Source organism: Bubalus kerabau, chromosome 2 (assembly GCF_029407905.1).
Source record: "Bubalus kerabau isolate K-KA32 ecotype Philippines breed swamp buffalo chromosome 2, PCC_UOA_SB_1v2, whole genome shotgun sequence".
Taxonomy (NCBI): Eukaryota; Metazoa; Chordata; class Mammalia; order Artiodactyla; family Bovidae; genus Bubalus; species Bubalus kerabau.
The window spans coordinates 117,122,562-117,141,338 of NC_073625.1; the positions used below are offsets into that span (position 1 = coordinate 117,122,562).

The 18,777-nt window shown below is 42.1% G+C and overlaps 1 long non-coding RNA gene and 1 other non-coding gene across 2 annotated transcripts; one reads left to right on the forward strand and one right to left on the reverse strand.

Annotated features, from left to right (window-relative positions):
• Positions 1–528: 528 nt before the first annotated feature.
• On the forward strand, positions 529–8,817 carry LOC129643665 (uncharacterized). Its single transcript, XR_008710421.1, has 3 exons — positions 529–750; positions 4,849–5,097; positions 8,738–8,817. It is a non-coding gene; the product is annotated as an uncharacterized LOC129643665 (long non-coding RNA).
• A 7,481-nt stretch (positions 8,818–16,298) lies between these two features.
• Positions 16,299–16,370, reverse strand: TRNAC-GCA (transfer RNA cysteine (anticodon GCA)). The gene has a single exon. It is a non-coding gene; the product is annotated as a tRNA-Cys (tRNA).
• Between the last annotated feature and the right edge of the window lie 2,407 nt (positions 16,371–18,777).

The window sequence follows — 18,777 nt, forward strand, 5'->3', positions numbered from 1 at the left end:
GAACTCAAGTCTTAATTGAAGTCTGGAAAGATGGGTCCCCAAAGGCTCAACTCCAGCCCACATGGAAGGCCCCTACCCTGTAATACTTTCTACCCCCACAGCAGTCAAGGTACTAGGACATGACTCCTGGATTCACTACTCACGAGTCAAGCCGTGGAAGAAAACAGAAGAGGACACTCAATACACCTGTGAGCCCTGGGAGATCTCAGTTACCTATTCAGAACTACAAATTAGTGCCATTCTAATAAACACCCCCAAAATCTGGTTTCTGGAGATAAGATTTCTCAGGATAACTCTAAAGAGCTAACACAGCTTGACAGAGACTGTACTCCAAAACAGACAGGAGATAGATCTTCTGATCCCTGAACAAGGAGGGACTTGAGCGAGCCATCCTGGCCATGTGAATTTAAAATTGACTAATGCCCCTACTAGTCCTTGTTATGCTATATTGATGATGCTTATGATTATTCCATGTACTGTCAATTGTCTAAACTGTTTTGTCTCTTCCCAGGTCAACAAGCTACAACATGCAGTGCCAGTTCAACAAAGATATAAAAACTACAGTTGACCATGGAAAATATCACACACCCTTAGATGGACACTGCTATAAGGACTCTGAGGCCTGAGACTAGCAAGAGGGGGAGGCCCAATACCCCTCGCGTCCCAGTTCAGCAGGAAGTAGCCAGAAAGACCTCAACGCCCCTATTCCCAAAGAATTGGGCCTCCCATCTCTTGAGGGGGTAATGTTAGGTAGGTAGAATAGGGAAAAGGAGTCCAAAATGGCGGTGGCTAAAAAACAAGGAAGGGAAAAGCCCGTGAAAATAGAACAAAGGGAGGTCAAAGGAAGGTCCGAGGACCAGAGTGAAGACTTCAGGTAGAACAAACAGCACTCCTGGCTAAGCCCAATTTACATAGGGCAGGCCCAGGTGGAGGAAAAAACATAAAAGGAGGAGCCAAAGCGCTTTCTTTTTCTCTCTCTCACTCTCTCTCCCTCCCTCCCCCACGCACTCCTCTACTCTCTTCTCTTCGAGTCTTTGGGTTGGCATGCCCTCATACTTCGAGGGTGGATTCTCCTGCTATCTTCTAAATAAAATAGAGCTGTAACACTGATTTGCCGAAGAGCTATAAAACGGTTTGTCCAAGACCCGAGAGCTGTGATGCGCCAAGGGCTTTAATGTCCGTTGCTCCAAATCTTTGTTGTGATGAGACAAAGAACCAAGGAACATACACTCACGTGACAGCATATTCAAAAGCAGAGACATTACTTTACCAACAAAAGTCCATCTAGTCAAAGCTATGGTTTTTCCAGTGGTCATGTATGGATATGAGAGTTGGACTATAAAGAAAGCTGAGTGCCGAAGAATTGATGCTTTTGAACTGTGGTGTTGGAGAAGACTCTTGAGAGTCCCTTAGACTGCAAGGAGATCCAATCAGTCCATCCTAAAGAACATCAGTCCTGAATATTCATTGGAAGGACTGATGTTGAAGCTGAAACTCGAACACTTTGGCTATCTGATGCAAAGAACTGACTAGCTGGACAAGACCCTGATGCTGGGAAGGATTGAAGGCAGGAGGAGAAGGGCACGACAGAGGATGAGAGAGTTGATGGCATCACCGACTCAATGGACATGAGTTTGAGTAAGCTCCAGGAGTTGGTGGTGGACAGGGAAGCCTGGTATGCTGCAGTCCACGGGGTCGAAAAGAGTTGGACATGATTGAGGGGCTGAACTGAACTCAGCAGGGCTTTGCCAGAAGACCCAGTTTCGTGACAGTCAGTCCCTCCCACCAGGAAGTTTGCACAAGCCTCTTATCCCCATCCATCAGAGGGCAGACAGAATGAAAACCACAGTCACAGAAAACTAACCAAACTGATCACATGGGCCACAATGGATCACATGGAGCATACATTTCATTTAATTCAATGAAACTATGAGCCATACTATGTAGGGCCATGCAAGAATGATGAGTCATGGTGAAGAGTTCTGACAAAATGTGGTCCATGGGAAAACGCAATGGCAAACGACTTCAGCATTCTTGCCTTAAGAACCTAATGAACAGTATAAAAAGGCAAAAAGATGTGACACTGAAAAACGAACTACCCAAGTCAGTAGGTGTCCATATTTTACTGGAGAAGAGTGGAGAAATAGCTCCAGAAGGAATGAAGAGGCTGAGCCAAAGCAGAAACAATGCCCAGCTGTGGATATGTCTGATGGTGAAAGTAAAGAACAATATTGCACAGGAACCTGGAATGCTAGGTCCATGAATCAAGGTAAATTGGAAGTGGTCAAACAGGAGATGGCAATAGTGAATGACATTTTAGGAATCAGTGAACTAAAATGGACCGGAATGGGTGAGTTTAATTCAGATGACCATTATATCTACTACTGTGGGCAAGAATCCTTTAGAAGAAATGGAGTAGCCCTCATAGTCAACAAAAGAGTCTGAAATGAAGTACTTGGTTGCAATCTCAAAAACAACAGAATGGTTTCAGATCACTTCCAAGGCAAACCATTCAGTATCACAGTAATTCAAGTCTATGTCCCAAACCACTAATGCCAAAGAAGCTGAAGTTGAATGGTTCTATGAAGACCTACAAGACCTTCTAGAACTAACACCAAAAAAGATATCCTTTTCTTCATAGGGGACTGGAATGCAAAAGTAGGAAGTCAAGAGATACCTGGAGTAACAGGCAAATTTGGCCTTGGAGTACGAAATGAAGCAAGACAAAGGCTAACAGAGTTTTGCCAAGAGAATGCACTGGTCACAGCAAATGCCCTCTTCCAACAACACAGGAGATGACTCTACACATGGACATCACCAGATGGTCTATACTGAAATTAGGTTGACTATATTCTTTGTAGCCGAAGATGGAGAAGCTCTATACAGTCATCCAAAACAAGACAAGAGCTAACTGTGGCTCAGATCAGAAACTCCTTATTGCAAAAGCATTGTTTTCACTTTGGTGCCATCTCTTCATTCTTTCTGGAGTTATTTCTCCACTGTTCTCCAGTAGCATGTTGGGCACCTACCGACCTGGGGAGTTCATCTTTCAGTGTCCTATCCTTTTGCCTTTTCATACTGTTCATGGGGTTCTCAAGGCAAGAATACTGAAGTGGTTTGCCATTCCCTTCTCCAGTCCTCATATCTAGAGAAGTACTAAATCCTTTCATGGTGACATCAGATCCTCGTGACTAACAAAAACCTTTTGTAAAATGACTACTTAATGGTATTGAACTCCCCCTTCATCAAAACCTTATATATTGACCTTCCCCCACTGCCTCTTTGGAGCAGTCTCTCAGAGTTATATGAGATGCTGCCTTCTGGGCTGCAGTCCTCATTTTGCTCCAAATAAAACTTAACTCACAACTCTCAAGTTGTGCATCTTTTTTAGCCAACACTATCATTTGTTGAGCACTAATATAGGCTGTGTACTGGGCTAATTATTTTACACAAGTAATTTTATTAATTCTCAGAACAACCCTGTCAGGTAGGTGTTATTATCTTGTAGATAAGAACACAGGCTCAAAGAGGTTAAGTATTTTGCCTAAGATCACACAGTTGATGCCCAAGGTGGGACTGACTCCAAGTCTGTTGTTTCATCCATTGGGTCCTCCTGAGAATGACAGGAGAAAAGATGAAACCAGGCAGGCTGGGCCTCTGTCTAAAAAATACACATTCTGAAGTCTTGCACAGTTGTTGGAATAGGGCCCCAGAATGGATTCTGACTATAGCAGAGAAAGAAACACCTTAGGAACAAGATTCACAGCAGCATTTCCGTTTTGATCAGGAGAAGGAGAAGCTCAGCCTTTTTTGTACTAAAACCCTAGAAAAATTCCTAGAACCTCATAAGAGAGATCCTGGGTGTGATGTGGAATTGGCCACCTTCCTTCATGGCCCCTACAATAAGCTCAGTAGTGAGTTTCCTATGACTTTTCATGACAAAATCCCTTAATGAAAGCAGTTAGCATGATGCTAAAGAAGAATTTAGTGAAGGCTTGACATGTCAGCAGCATGGCCCCAAGTCAGAGCTCTGTGTTCTTTCCCATTATTGCTAAATTAGAGTTCATGGTACTAATGACAGTTCCTGAGAGGGACCACTCTCTCAGAGGTGGCTCTGTGTCTCCGGCTCGGACTTGTTACCACAGGGAAGCTATTGGGGCATATGCACTTGGGGCACAGGGCGATTCGCTGAGAAATCTGGGTTCACTTGTCCTGCCCGAGCCTAGGTTGTGCAAGATTGTAGCCCTTCCTTCTCCCTCACTTGGGACCTCTCTGATCTCACAGACTATACCACTACCTATCAACCCTCTGCATTGAAGCTCCAGGGAGCTTCAACAGGGTGCAATATACCGTGTTAACGATGGCCTTATTACCCCTCACTGTCTCCCGGGAAGAACTGGGCTTCCTGTTGAGGAAGGAAGGACAGACTACACCTCATCCCCATGGCTCCACAGTAGTTGGGCTCTGGAGAGAACCAAGAAGCCCCAAGGGGATCATGATCTGGGTGTCTGCCAAGTGGAGATGCCTACCTACTCTTCTGCCATCACTCTGAACCCTGGATATTAACCAACACCAGCCAGCTCTCAGGCTGCAGGTTTCATGGTAGCACAGGCCAACATGGGCTCTGGAGTCAGTTGACCTAGATTCAAATTCTGACTGTACTCCTTACTAGTTGGGCAAGTTCCTAACCACTCTAAGTTTTCCCAACTGGAAAATGGATATGATGATCACATCAGTACCCACCTCACTGGGTTGTTATGAGAAAATTTTTGTTATTCACTTTTTGGTATTTTTTCCTCTATTCATTTTCTATAACTATGTGTATATGTGTTGTATGTTGTTGTTCAGTCACTCAGTCATGTCCAGCTGAACCAGATATAAGGAGATGCAAGGACTGAGATCATCAAATCTGTTCCTAAAAACTCCCAACTATCTAAAGACCTGTCCCATCAGATTCCCTGGAGCACAGAGTGCCTCACTCCACCCTGAACTCCCCCAGGGATTGTTGAAGGTCAACAGCTATAGCAGCATGGGGTTCAATCTCCATAGAGGCAGGTGGCAAATGCCTTTGTTGTTCAGTCATTGGCAATGCTCTTGGTAAGTACCAATTTGTAGTTGAAAATACCTAATATAATAATTTTAAAGTTTTACTTATTCTCCATTGCCACCTCAAATCTTTTTTTAAAAATTTATTTTATCTTTGGCTGTGCTGGATCTTTGCTGCTTTGTGAGGGCTTTTTCTAGTTGCAGTGATCGGGGGCCTAGTCTTTGTTGCGGTGTGTGGGCTTCTTATTGCGGTGGCTTCTCTTGTTGCAGGGCACAGGCTCTAGGTGGGTGAACTTCAGTAGCTGCAGCACTCAGGCTTGGTAGCTGTGGCTCAAGAGCTTAGTTGCTCCACAGCACGTGGACTCTTCCCAGACCAGGGATCAAACCCATTTGCCCTGCATTGGCTGGCAGATTTCCTATCCACTGCACCACCAAGGAAGTTCTCAAATTTTCTTCTGGAATGATAGACGAGTAACAATGGGCTTCCCTGGTGGCTCAGATGGTAAAGAATCTGCCTGCAGTGCAGGAGACCAGGGGTCATTAAACAAACACAGAAGAAACCATAATGTAATCAGAAGGGTGGTTGGTAGAATGGAATTAGGACAAGGGAAGTATCTCTCTGGAGAGTAGCTAAAGCTGAAGAGACCTACTTCCCCAAGGTCATTGCCTCCCGATGGAAAAGGTTATCTCAGCTCCGAACTTGCTGTTTTAGGATCAGCTGAGGCCTTGGTCACACCCGCAACCCATGCCAACCTCTCCCAATCCTGCTGCATCCCCTCTTCTGTGGATGTTAATCCTGAGGGCATCTTTAGTAAACTTCCTGTGGGTTAAGCTCCCTCTTGGTCTGTTTCCCTGATGCCTTACCTGTGACAGTTGTAAGGTTTGAGTATTAAACCATCCCATCTCTGACAGTCTACTGTGGTTATCTCCACAATGGGCATGGACCCTCCTAATTCCCCTGATGAGGCGCTGTCCCCTCAGGGATGCCTCTTGGTAATCTATAGAAGGTGATCAAAACTGGAGACTGGGAGAAAATGCTGGAATCCGAATGCTTCTCACATACATGAAAAAGAAAATTTTTTAATAATCCCACAAACCACTAAAGAGGAACAATTCAAATTATACTTCTCGGAAGTACTTGGCATTGAAGTTGCTTCACTTTGAAAGGCTCATTAGAAACAACTGAGTTTTTTGCCCCTGCCGCCCCCACCACCCCAGCTCAAATTAAGCAAAACGGGAAAATCCATTGTTTGCTCCAGAAGGAAACTGTGCAAGAATCTGAAAGACTCATCAAGAGTTTAAATTTTAATAAAATAATGAGCTCCTTGATGGAGCTCTGACTTCCTAGGTTTGAGCAGAGAGGGAGCATACACAGAGATGTCAAATTCCAGTTTGCAAGATGAAGCTTAACCCCTGAAAACACTATATTAACTAATGCCTATTCTCCTGGGTACCTTGCAGGTCACTGATTCAACTACAGATTCTAAAAATAATGTAACTGTATACACACTACTATACTTAAAATAGATAACCAACACAGGCCTACTGTACAGCACAGGGAACTCTGCTCAATACTCTGTAATAACCTAATGGGGAATGAATTTGAAAAAGAATAAATACTTGTATATGTAGAACTGAATCACTTTGCTGTACACATGAAACTAACACAACACTGTTAGTCAATGGTACTCTAATATAAAATAAAAAATTTTTTAAATGCATCTGTAATGGTTTGGTTGAGAAGGGTGTGTGTGCATGCTAAGTCGCTTCGGTCATGTCTGACTCTTTGCATGGCTATGGGCCATAGTCTGCCAGGCTCCTCTGTCCATGGGATTCTCCAGGCAAGAATACTGGAGTGGGTTGCCATGCCCTCCTCCAGGGGATCTTCCCAACCCAGGAATTAAACCCTCCTCTCTTATGTCTCTTGCGTTGGCAGGTGGGTTCTTTACTACTAGTGCCACCTGGGAAGCCCTGAGAGGGGTGATAGTGAAAGTGAAGTCGCTCAGTCGTGTCCGACTCTTTGTGACCCCATGGACACCAGGCTCCTCCGACCATGGGATTTTCTAGGCAAGAGTACTGGATTGGGTTGCCATTTCCAGGAAGTAGTAAATCTTATGGAACTCAGGGGCAGCTATTCTAAATTCCTAAAGAAATTTCTGTGTCATTGACACAGTTTAAAGTTGTATATCCATGAAGTGTGAACATGTTTATTTTGTGTGTGAACATGTTTTTACATGTGTATTTTACTTTTTTTGAGGGGGGGGGCATCATCCTAATGATAATTATTTACCTGGGAAAAAATTTCTCCAGTATATTATTGGAACAATAATACCTAAAGAGGAACAATTCAAATTATACTTCCCAGAAGTACTTGGCATTGAAGTTGCTTCACTTTGAAAGGCTCATTAGAAACAACTGAGTTTTTTGCCCCTGCCGCCCCCACCACCCCAGCTCAAATTAAGCAAAACGGGAAAATCCATTGTTTGCTCCAGAAGGAAACTGTGCAAGAATCTGAAAGACTCATCAAGAGTTTAAATTTTAATAAAATAATGAGCTCCTTGATGGAGCTCTGACTTCCTAGGTTTGAGCCAGAGTGTAACTGCCAGAGTGGGTGCTGGCAAGTGGATGAGTTGCTGAAAGAAAACGGCTCAGAGTCCTTTGGTCCACACAGCTAGGTTTAGCTTTATTTCTTTTTAGAGTAATCTGGTCTTGGATCAGTTGACCAAGCTCCTAATGATAACCTATTATCAGTTGAGATACATTCTGGATTTCCAACTGACACAATGCTTAACAGACACTGAGTTTCACACATAAAATTTTAATTATCAAGATCACATTGTAGACTTCCCTGGTGGTACAGTAGATAAAAATCTGCCTGCCAGTGCAGGGGACACATATTTGATCCCTGGTCCAAGAGGATTCCGCATGCTGCAGAGCAAATAAGCCCACGTGCCTCGACTGCTGAGCCAGCGCTCTAGAGCCTGAGAGCTGCAGCCACTGAAGACGGAGAGCTCTAGAGCCCATGCTCTGTGACAACAGAAGCCCAGGCGACACAATAAGGTTCACCCCTGTTCCCGCAACTAGAGGAAAGCCTGCACGGCCACAAAGACCCAGTGCGGCCAAAAATAAATATTTAATACATAAAAAAGATCACACCGGCTTTATTTTGATATAACTTGATTTTATTATTTCCTTGGTTCATACCAGAATCACTTTGTTAAAGTGTGCTTTAGAACTTGCTTACTACTTAACTGCAGCTGCTGCTGCTGCAGCTAAGTCGCTTCAGTCATGTCCGACTCTGTGCGACCCCATAGACGGCAGCCCACCAGGCTCCCCCATCCCTGGGATTCTCCAGGCAAGAACACTGGAGTGGGGTGCCATTGCCTTCTCCAATGCATGAAAGTGAAAAGTGAAAGGGAAGTCGCTCAGTCGTGTCTGACTGTGCGACCCCATAGACGGCAGCCCACCAGGCTCCCCTGTCCCTGGGATTCTCCAGGCAAGAACACTGGAGTGGGGTGCCATTTCCTTCTCCAACGCATGAAAGTGAAAAGTGAAAGCAGGTATCATAATAGTCATTTCTTCTCTGCACTATATACTTTATTAAATATCAAATTAATCTTTCTTTTTCAAGTATTTATTGATCTGTAGTGCCTTTGTTCCTTTTTTTTTGTTCTCATTACATGACATGCAGGATTCCTTTGGCCAGGGATCGACCCACAAACCCTGCAGTAGAAGCATGGAGTTAACCACTGCACCACCAGGGAAATTTCTACCTCAGTTCCTTTTTGTTGGTTCCTTTAAATATTTTTTAAAATATTTTAAATGTATGCCCATAATGATATTTATTCACCCACTTAGGTCCCTTGAGCATCAGAGCCTGGAAAAAAAGATCTTTAGTGGCCTTCTCAGCCCTTTCCACAGTGTACAGATGCACAAACTGAAGTCCAGTGAGCTCCTTTAAAGAGGAATAGTTTCTGGTAAATTATATCAGAGATACTGTATTTGTTGGTAAGATTAATGGTGTGATTCCATTTGTGTTATAAAAGAGGAGGTTTTTTTGCTTATATATATTTTAAAATAATTTCTGAAAGGACACATAAGTAAAATGTTATTGATTATGGTTAACCCTAGAGAGTGGGTCAGGGAAAAAATTGTTTCTTATTTTATAGCCGTCTGTCGTATTTGAGATGTTTTCTTCCCCTTTGTTCATATATTATATACATAATATATCATATATATTTGTGTGTGTGTGTGTGCCATTTTTGCTGCATTAGTAATCTGGCTATAAAGGCCTTCCAGAAGCCTCTGCTTAAACATACAAATTAGTAACTGAAAGACAAAAGGAATAAGATGTGTGTGTTTATGTGTGTGTATTTTGTTTTGGCGGAGCCATGCAGCTTATGGAATCTTAATTCTCTGACCAGGGATCAAACCCAGGCCCTGGCAATGAGGGCACCAAGTCTTAACCACTGGACTGCCAGGGAATTCCCAGGAGTTTTTTATATTGAATGAGAAAGAACTCCTCTAAAACCTCTGTTCTAAAAATGCAAACATGACACCATGCGCTTTGAGTGGTTTTTCTACAGTAGCAGTAGTAGTAGGCTCCTGGAGAGCCAACTGTTTTGACCTGATGAACCGAATGTGGCCCCATTGGTTTTAACCATGATTATAGCCATATAGGTACCATACCTGTTTGTAAATATCTATCCTACTTATGAAAAAGTAGAGGGTGATTTTAAGATCTTAGGAATAATTTCTGGACTACAGCACATCTCTGTAGATGAAGATAAGTAAAACAGAATGTGAACAAAATCATGGGCTCACCATGACATAGCAGAGTTTCCCAGATACATCCCAAAGAACATGAATTTAGGAATCCCCAAAAGCCCACGGAACCTCTATAAACCTCTATATGTGAAAACAGTGAATCAGGAAGCTAGAAAATATGTGATGTTCTCCTTACCAGTAAATTCCTAATTAATGATTCAAAATTTTAGCAATCTATAGTTTCCCTTTTTGTTTCTATACAAAACCTACTTCTAGAGAGGCCCCAGTAGATACTAGATAAAATCCTATAGAATCAAAATGTATAGCTCCTGTGTGAGTTTAGAAAGCACACGCATTGTCTATAATTAATGTAAACAACAAGACCTCTACCTTACATCCCTCTCAAAAAAATCCTGGTCAGTTTAAACACATAAATGTGAAAGAACAAACTCAAAATACAATATAGAAAATCCTAACAGTATTTTTTTGGATCCATTTCCTAAAGCAAAGGAAATAAAAGCAAAAAGAAACAACTGGAACCTAAGTAAGGAGCACAGCAAAGGAGATCATTGATAAAACTAAAAGACAACCTACTGAATGGGAGAAAAGATTTGCAAATGATATGACTGATAAGGGATTAATATCCAATAACTTGATTTTAAAATGGGCAGAAGAAATGAACAGATATTTTTCCAAAGAGGACATGCAGATGGCCAACAGATACCTAAGATTCAACATCAATACTCACGCGGGAACTGCAAATCAAAACCAGAATAAGAAACCACCTCACACCTGTCAGAGTGTCCATCACCAAAAAGAACACAAATAACAAATATTGGCAAGGATGTGGAGAAAAAGGAATCTGTACTCACTACTGGTGGGAATGTAAACTGGTGCAGCCACTGTAGAAAACAAAATGAAGCTTTCTCAAAAAAAAAACCCTGAAAATAGAATACCATATGCCCCAGGAATTCCACTCCTGGGTATACATCCAAAAAAGTAAATACTTTTGAAAAGATGCACATACCCCGATATTCATAGCAGCATCATTTACAGTTGTCAAGACATGGAAGCAATCTAAGTGCGTATCAACAGATAAATGGATAAAGAAGACGTGATAGACACACACACAATGGAATGCTACTCAATCATTAAAAAGAATGAAATTTTGCATTTTCAGCAATATGGATGGACGTGGAGGACATTATGCTAAGTTAAATAAGTCAGAGAAAGACCAATACTATATGATATCATTCATATGTGGAATCTAAAAACTACAACAGACTAGTGAATAAAATAAAAAAGAAGCAGACTCACAGATACAGAGAACAAGCCAGTGATTCCCAGTAGGGGAAGGGAAGGAGAAACATTGACATAGGGGTGGGGGATTAAGAGCTACAAACTAAGGTATAAAATAAGCTACAAGAATATATTGTACAACATGGGGAACATAGCCCATATTTTACAATAAATAGAGGCAGAGAATAACCTTTAAATTGTGAATCACTGTATATCTGTAACTTACATAATATTGTACATCAACTACACTTCAAAAAAAGAAAAAATACAGAAAACATCTTTATAGGTGGTTTGGAATAGGAAATGGCTTTAAAAATAAGGTATAAAAGTACAAATGGGCTTTCCAGGTGGCATAGTTTTAAAGAATCTCCCTGCCAATGCAGAAGAGACAAGAGACACAGGTTCCATTCCTGGGTTGGGAAGATCCCCTGGAGAAGGAAATGGCAACCCACTCCAGTATTCTTGCCTGGAAAATTCCATGACAGAGGAGCCTGACAAGCTCTAGTCCACGGGGCTGTAAACAGTCAGACATGACTGAGCACACACACATACATAAAACTATAAACCATAAAAGAAAATACTGATAAATTCTAATCCATTAAAATTAAGAATTTGGTTTTATTAAAAGATTATATCTATATTTGAGAGAAATTTGTAATATGAAAACTTATCAAATAAAAAGTTGAAAAAATTTTAAGAGGTTATATAAAGCAAGAAACTACAAACATTTCTAACATACATAACCAATAAATTATCTGCACATAAAATATATTACAATTTGTTACACCACTTAGATATGCCATCTATACTATTTTGAGAATATATTTTATAGTAAAGAAAAAGAATGACAACCTGCTGATCTGGAGCTGGAGTGAACTTGGCTCTGTAACTGTTAATAATTGACTGAATCTCTCCAACCTCAGTTTTGTTCTAAGCGACTGTAATAATAGTTACTTCCCCGTAGGGCTCTCAGAGCCAAGTATCTGTAAGCAAACACCTGATACACGGCCAGATGATTATAACCATAAATAAATAATAATGTCAGAGCAAGGTCCAAGTAAAATTCACCTCCTTAAACCCTCTATTTCCAGAACATGTGGTTGGACTTAAATGGCCTTGGCTGTGGAGGGATAGAACCTGTCCACTGGGCTGCCTCTTACGTAGCCAATGGCGTTAAATTCCTTTCTTCCCATTCACTGGCTCTGAGGCAAGAGCAATTTACAACAAACGTCACCTTCCACAAGGAGTCACTACAGACAGCCAGCAGCCAGCGTGCCTGGGGGTCAGGGTGGAGGAGCAGGGTGCCGGCTGGATTCTTGGGCAGGACACCTGGGAGGAGAAACCATTCTGATTAAGACCTGATCCAGAGAAAAGACAATCTCTTTAACAAGTGGTGCTGGGAAAACTGGTCAACCACTTGTAAAAGAATGAAACTAGAATACTTTCTAACACCATACACAAAAATAAACTCAAAATGGGTTAAAGATCTAAACATAAGACCAGAAACTATAAAACTCCTAGAGGAGAACATAGGCAAAATACTCTCCGACATAAATCACAGCAGGATCTTCTATGACCCACCTCCCAGAATATTGGAAATAAAAGCAAAAATAAACAAATGGGACCTAATTAAAATTAAAAGCTTCTGCACAACAAAGGAAACTATAAGCAAGGTGAAAAGACAGCCTTCAGAATGGGAGAAAATAATAGCAAATGAAGCAACTGACAAAGAATTAATCTCAAAAATATACAAGCAACTCCTGCAGCTCAATTCCAGAAAAATAAACGACCCAATCAAAAAATGGGCCAAAGAACTAAACAGACATTTCTCCAAAGAAGACATACAGATGGCTAACAAACACATGAAAAGATGCTCAACATCACTCATTATCAGAGAAATGCAAATCAAAACCACAATGAGGTACCATTTTACGCCAGTCAGAATGGCTGCTATCCAGAAGTCTATGCTATGCTATGCTAAGTCACTTCAGTCGTGTCCGACTCTGTGCGACCCCATAGACGGCAGCACACCAGGCTCCCCCGTCCCTGGGATTCTTCAGGCAAGAACACTGGAGTGGGCTGCCATTTCCTTCTCTAGTGCGTGAAAGTGAAGTCGCTCAGCCGTGTCTGACTCTTAGCGACCCCATGGATTGCAGCTTAACAGGCTCCTCCGTCCATGGGATTTTCCAAGCAAGAGTACTGGAGTCGGGTGCCATGGCCCTCTCCAATCCAAAAGTCTACAAGCAATAAATGCTGGTGAGGGTGTAGAGAAAAGGGAACCCTCTTACACTGTTGGTGGGAATGCAAACTAGTACAGCCACTATGGAGAACAGTGTGGAGATTCCCTAAAAAACTGGAAATAGAACTGCCTTATGACCCAGCAATCCCACTGCTGGGCATACACACCGAAGAAACCAGAATTGAAAGAGACACGTGTACTCCAATGTTCATCGCAGCACTGTTTATAATAGCCAGGACATGGAGGCAACCTAGATGTCCATCAGCAGATGAATGGGTAAGAAACTGTGGTACATATACACAATGGAGTATTACTCAGCCATTAAAAAGAATACATTTGAATCCGTTCTAATGAGGTGGATGAAACTGGAGCCTATTATACAGAGTGAAGTAAGCCAGAAAGAAAAACACCAATACAGTATACTAATGCATATATATGGAATTTAAAAAGATGGTAACGATAACCCTGTATGCGAGACAGCAAAAGAGTCACAGATGTATAGAACAGTCTTTTGGACTCTGTGGGAGAGGGAGGTGGGGGATGATTTGGGAGAATGGCATTGAAACATGTATAATATCATATAAGAAATGAATTGCCAGTCCAGGTTCGATGCATGATACAGGATGCTTGGAGCTGGTGCACTGGGATGACCCAGAGGGATGATATGGGGAGGGAGGTAGGAGGGGGGTTCAGGATGGGGAACACGTGTATACCCATGGTGGATTCATGTTGATGTATGGCAAAAGCAATACAATATTGTAAAGTAATTAGCCTCTAATTAAAATAAATAAATTTATATTAAAAAAAAGACCAGATCCAGGAAAGAATTTCCATCCCAAGGCTCTCTGTTCACCAAAAATACACATTAGGGGCAAATAATCATCTTACATTTTTAAATAGAAGAAACCAACTTCTAAAACTCAATATAGCCCAGATTCTGCAGCACTGAAGGGCTTCCTTATTTTAAAAGCCATTTCCTGGGATTCCCTGGTGGCTCAGTGGTAAAGAATCCGCCTGCCAATGCAAGAGATACAGGTTCAATCCCTGGGTTGGGAAGATCCCCTGCAGGAGGAAATGGCAACCCATTCTTGTCTGGGAAATCCCATGGACAGAGGAGCCTGGTGGGCTACAAGAGTCAGACATGACTTAGCGACTAAACAACAACAATGGCACCACTGAAATTAAGAATTCTTACTCTAAACAGGTTTAGCTTCTGAGAGAAATTCCTCCAAATTCTGGGTGCATTTTTAAATTGTCTATCTTGTTCATCATCACACTTAGAAATGTCAAGTAAGAAAAAAAAAAAAAAAAAGAATGGTGTGACTAAGGCTGGCTTCAATCCTGATGGCAGAGACCATCCGGACCAGGTCAGTTGAGAAGGCCCAGGACTCCGGGGGGCATGTCTACAAGTAAAGACGGGAATTCAAAGTGCCCCTTCCCTGCTGGGACCTAGGAGCCAAGAGCCCCAGCCCTGGAGCCTTGAATGGAAAGCTCAGAGCTCAGTGGCTCGGGGTGGATGGAGAGTGGTGCCCTGTGAAGGCTGAAATAAGTGAACTCCATGGGATGAGGAGAGACAGTCCCATTCACACCATAAATAAGCCCATTCTTATCTAATCCTGTGGCCAAACTTTTTTATTCCAAAGGTATAGTCACCAGGTCCCTTTCATTTGAGGGCTTTTGAGGAGCTGTTTGTTTGGGTAATGAGAGCTTAGATCAAGGAAATTTGGTTCCTCTCCAAAATACTGAGGGGGAAAATGGGCTCTCTGTAAATGGCCTAAGCAACTCTGGCCCGAAAGGCACAGGCCATTCAGTCCTCATGCCCCATGGCCCCTAGTGGGGACAACAGCGTTTTCCACATCATCCCATTCTCACAGTTAAGGGCCAAGAGAATTGGGGAGGACCAGCAGAACCCTGGGTGGGGGCCACTCTGGATCTGCTGGGCTATAGCTTGGCCTGGGCTTCAGCTGGGGCAAGGGAGGCCCAGAGCTGAAGCTCAAGCAAATGCTTTCCCTCTCTTACTCTTGCAACACTTGCTTTAAAGTTGCTATGTTGGCCCCCTAGACAGCCCAAGGGCCAGACATGTGCCAGTGCCAGGGGTCTCCCAGGGTGACAGCCAGGACGTTAAGAAGAGAAAGTTCCAGTTTCTCAGAATCCACACAGCAAAAGACAGTAAACAGTGGCAGGGCTTCTGAAAGGAATTTCATCACAGGAAGCTGACCCACAGAGACATGGGTCCATAGCTTCTTTCCTATGAGCCTCTGCTCTTTTTGCCACTCTTCCAGTTTTTATCTAAAACACAAAGCATTTCCTTCAATGCCATGAGAAGAAATTTGCTATATTAGGAAAATATATTGCAATGCCATTCCCAGCATTAACACATCTGCTTTTTCTTGATCTATATTTACCTCTCAGTCAGGTCATTAAAATAAGACCTTAAGAATTATCCTCATACTCTGCTCCAGAGACCTATCCCTGGTTCTCAACCAATTGGCTTCTTGCTGTACCACGTGGCATGCGGGATCTTAGTTCCCAGACCGGGGATGGACCCTATGCCCCCTGCATTGGAAGTGCAGAGTCTTAACCGCTGGACCTTCAGTAAAGTCCCTTCACCAACTGGCTTTAACACAAGCACCAAGGGGTGCCTTAAAAACAGAACCACAATCGACAGATTCAAACTCTGACGTTTCACGAAAGTACAGGCAAAAATCTGGAACTTCCATTAAAATACCTGTAGAATTACTCCTCATATTGTTCCCAGAGGGGTTTCTGCTGGTAGCTCAGCAGTAAAGAATCCGCCTGCAATGCAGGAGTGAAAGTGAGAGTGAAATCGGTCAGTCATGTCCGACTCTTTGCAACCCCATGTACTATAGGCTACCAGGCTTCTCTGTCCATGGGTTTTCCAGGCAAGGGTACTGGAGTGGGTTGCTATTTCCTTCTCCAGGGGATCTTCCCTATCCAGGAATCGAACCTGGGTTTCCTGCATTGCAGGCAGACGCTTTACCCTCTGAGCCACCAGGGAAGCCCTGTAATGCAGGGGAGTCGGGTTCAATCCCTGGGTCAGGAAGATCCACTAGAGAAAGAAATAGTAACCCACTCCAGTATTCTTGCCTGGTAAATCCAAGGGACAGAGGAGCCTGGAGGGCTACAGTCCATGGGGTCGCAAAAGAGTCGGACACGATTTAGCAACTAAACGATTGTTCCCAGTGGATTCTTTTCTTGATAGTTAAGTTTGGAAGATTCCCACAGGCGCTATTCAGAGATAAAGTAATCTGTAGTTCCATCCTTCCTCACTTTGAGATATGTTTGTTGTCCGTCTAGTAGAAGTATAATGCAACTCACATGTGTAATTTAAGATCTTCTAGTAGCCACATTTAAAATAAAAAAAAGAAATGGGTGAAATAAATTTTAATAATGTTATTTCACCCAATATATCCAAAATATTATCATTTCAACAGGTAATCAACATACCAATATACTATTTCACTTTTTTTAAATGAAATCTCAAAATCTGATATGTATTTTCTACTTGCAGCCCATCTCAAATCAGAATAGCCAGCCACATTTCAAGTGTTTAGAGTGACATGTGGCTAATAGTGATAGCTTATGATGAATGGTGAACAATGTCAGATTCATGATCTCCAAAGAAGATTTAGCTTTGGGACCAGGGGCCAGGCTTGATCACTCAAGAGCTTTTGTATAGCAGAGTTTTATTAAAGTATAAAAAGGGACAGAGAAAGCTTCTGACATAGACATCAGAAGGGGGACAGAGGGTGCCCCCCACCGCTTTTCTTAGCAAGGGAGCTATATATTTTTTCTATTGGTTATTAGAGTAAATCAAAAGAATGTTTCAAGGTTGTACAGGTCTTACCAGATACATTCCTACAATATACATTTTAAGGTAACAGTATTAGAACTAACAATAGAAAGATCTTATCAGACCCACTCCCATAATAAACATTTTAAGATGACAAGATTAGTCGAAAGGTTCTTGTTAAGCAGAAGCATGTCCTTGAGCAAGATACATTGTTATATTGACTAAGACAAAAACAATGTAGAAAAAAAGTTTTTCCTTTTCTCCTCCTTGAGAACCCCAGATCCCTTTCTCCTTCTTCAGGACCCCGGACTTCCTATCAACCTACCTAGGAGTTGACTCTTTCAATAGAACCTTACTAGACAGCACAGTTTAAAGCATAAGATCTGAACGTGGCAGTTTGATCTTCCAAGTCCTTCTTAGCTGGACCTACATTTACTGATTCAGGCGTATCCATCCTTACTTCTAAACAGAGAGAGAAGGGATCTTAGAGAACTTCTCTCATTTTACACCTAATCTCATGTGAGTCCAGACAGGAGAGTGACCTCCTTGAGGTGATTCAAATATTTAGTGGCAACACCAAAGCTTTTCTGACTTCTAAAGCAATGGAACCATTTGTGTTAGTTAAGGAAAATACAGCTTATAACAGAGACCTAAATATAAGGCTGGATACTATAAAACTCTTAGAGGAAAAGAGGCAAAACACTCTCTGACATAAATCGTAGCAATATGCTTTTGGATCCATCTCCTAGAGTGATGAAAATAAAAACAAAAATAAATTGGACCTAATAAAACTTAAAAGTTTTTGCATAGCAAAGGAAACCATAAGCAGAAAGGAAAGAAAACCCACATATGGGAGAAAACATTTGCAAAAGAAGCAACCAACAAGAGATTAATCTCCAAAATATACAAATAACTTGTATAGCTCAACAACCAAAAAAACAAACAACCCAATCAAAAAATGGCCAGAAGATCTAAATAGACCTTTCCCCAAAGAAGACACACAGACAGCCAAAAAGCACATGATCACTAATTATTAGAGAAATAAAAATCAAAACTACAATGAGGTATCACCTTCTGACTAGTATGTCCCTCATACCAGTCAGAAGGGACATCATCAAAAAATCTACAAACAATAAATGCTGGAGAGGGTGTGAAGAAAAGGGAACCCTCCTATACTGTTGGTCGGAATGTATGTTGGTACAATCATTATTAAGAACATCATGGAGGTTACTTAAAAAATTAAACACAGAAATACCATATGATATAGCAATCCTTATCCTGGGCATACATCTAGAGAAAATCAGAATTCAAGAAGATGCACGCACCCCGAAGTTTACTGCAGCACTTTTTATAGTAGCAAGACATGGAAGCAACCCAAATGTCCAACAGAGAAGTGTATAAAGAAGATATGGTGTATATATAATGGAATATTCAGGTCAGATCAGATCAGATCAGTCGCTCAGTCGTGTCCAACTCTTTGCGATCCCATGAATCGCACCACGCCAGGTCTCCCTGTCCATCACCAACTCCCGGAGTTCACCCAGACTCACGTCCATCGAGTCACTGATGCCATCCAGCCATCTTATCCTCTGTCGTCCCCTTCTCCTCTTGC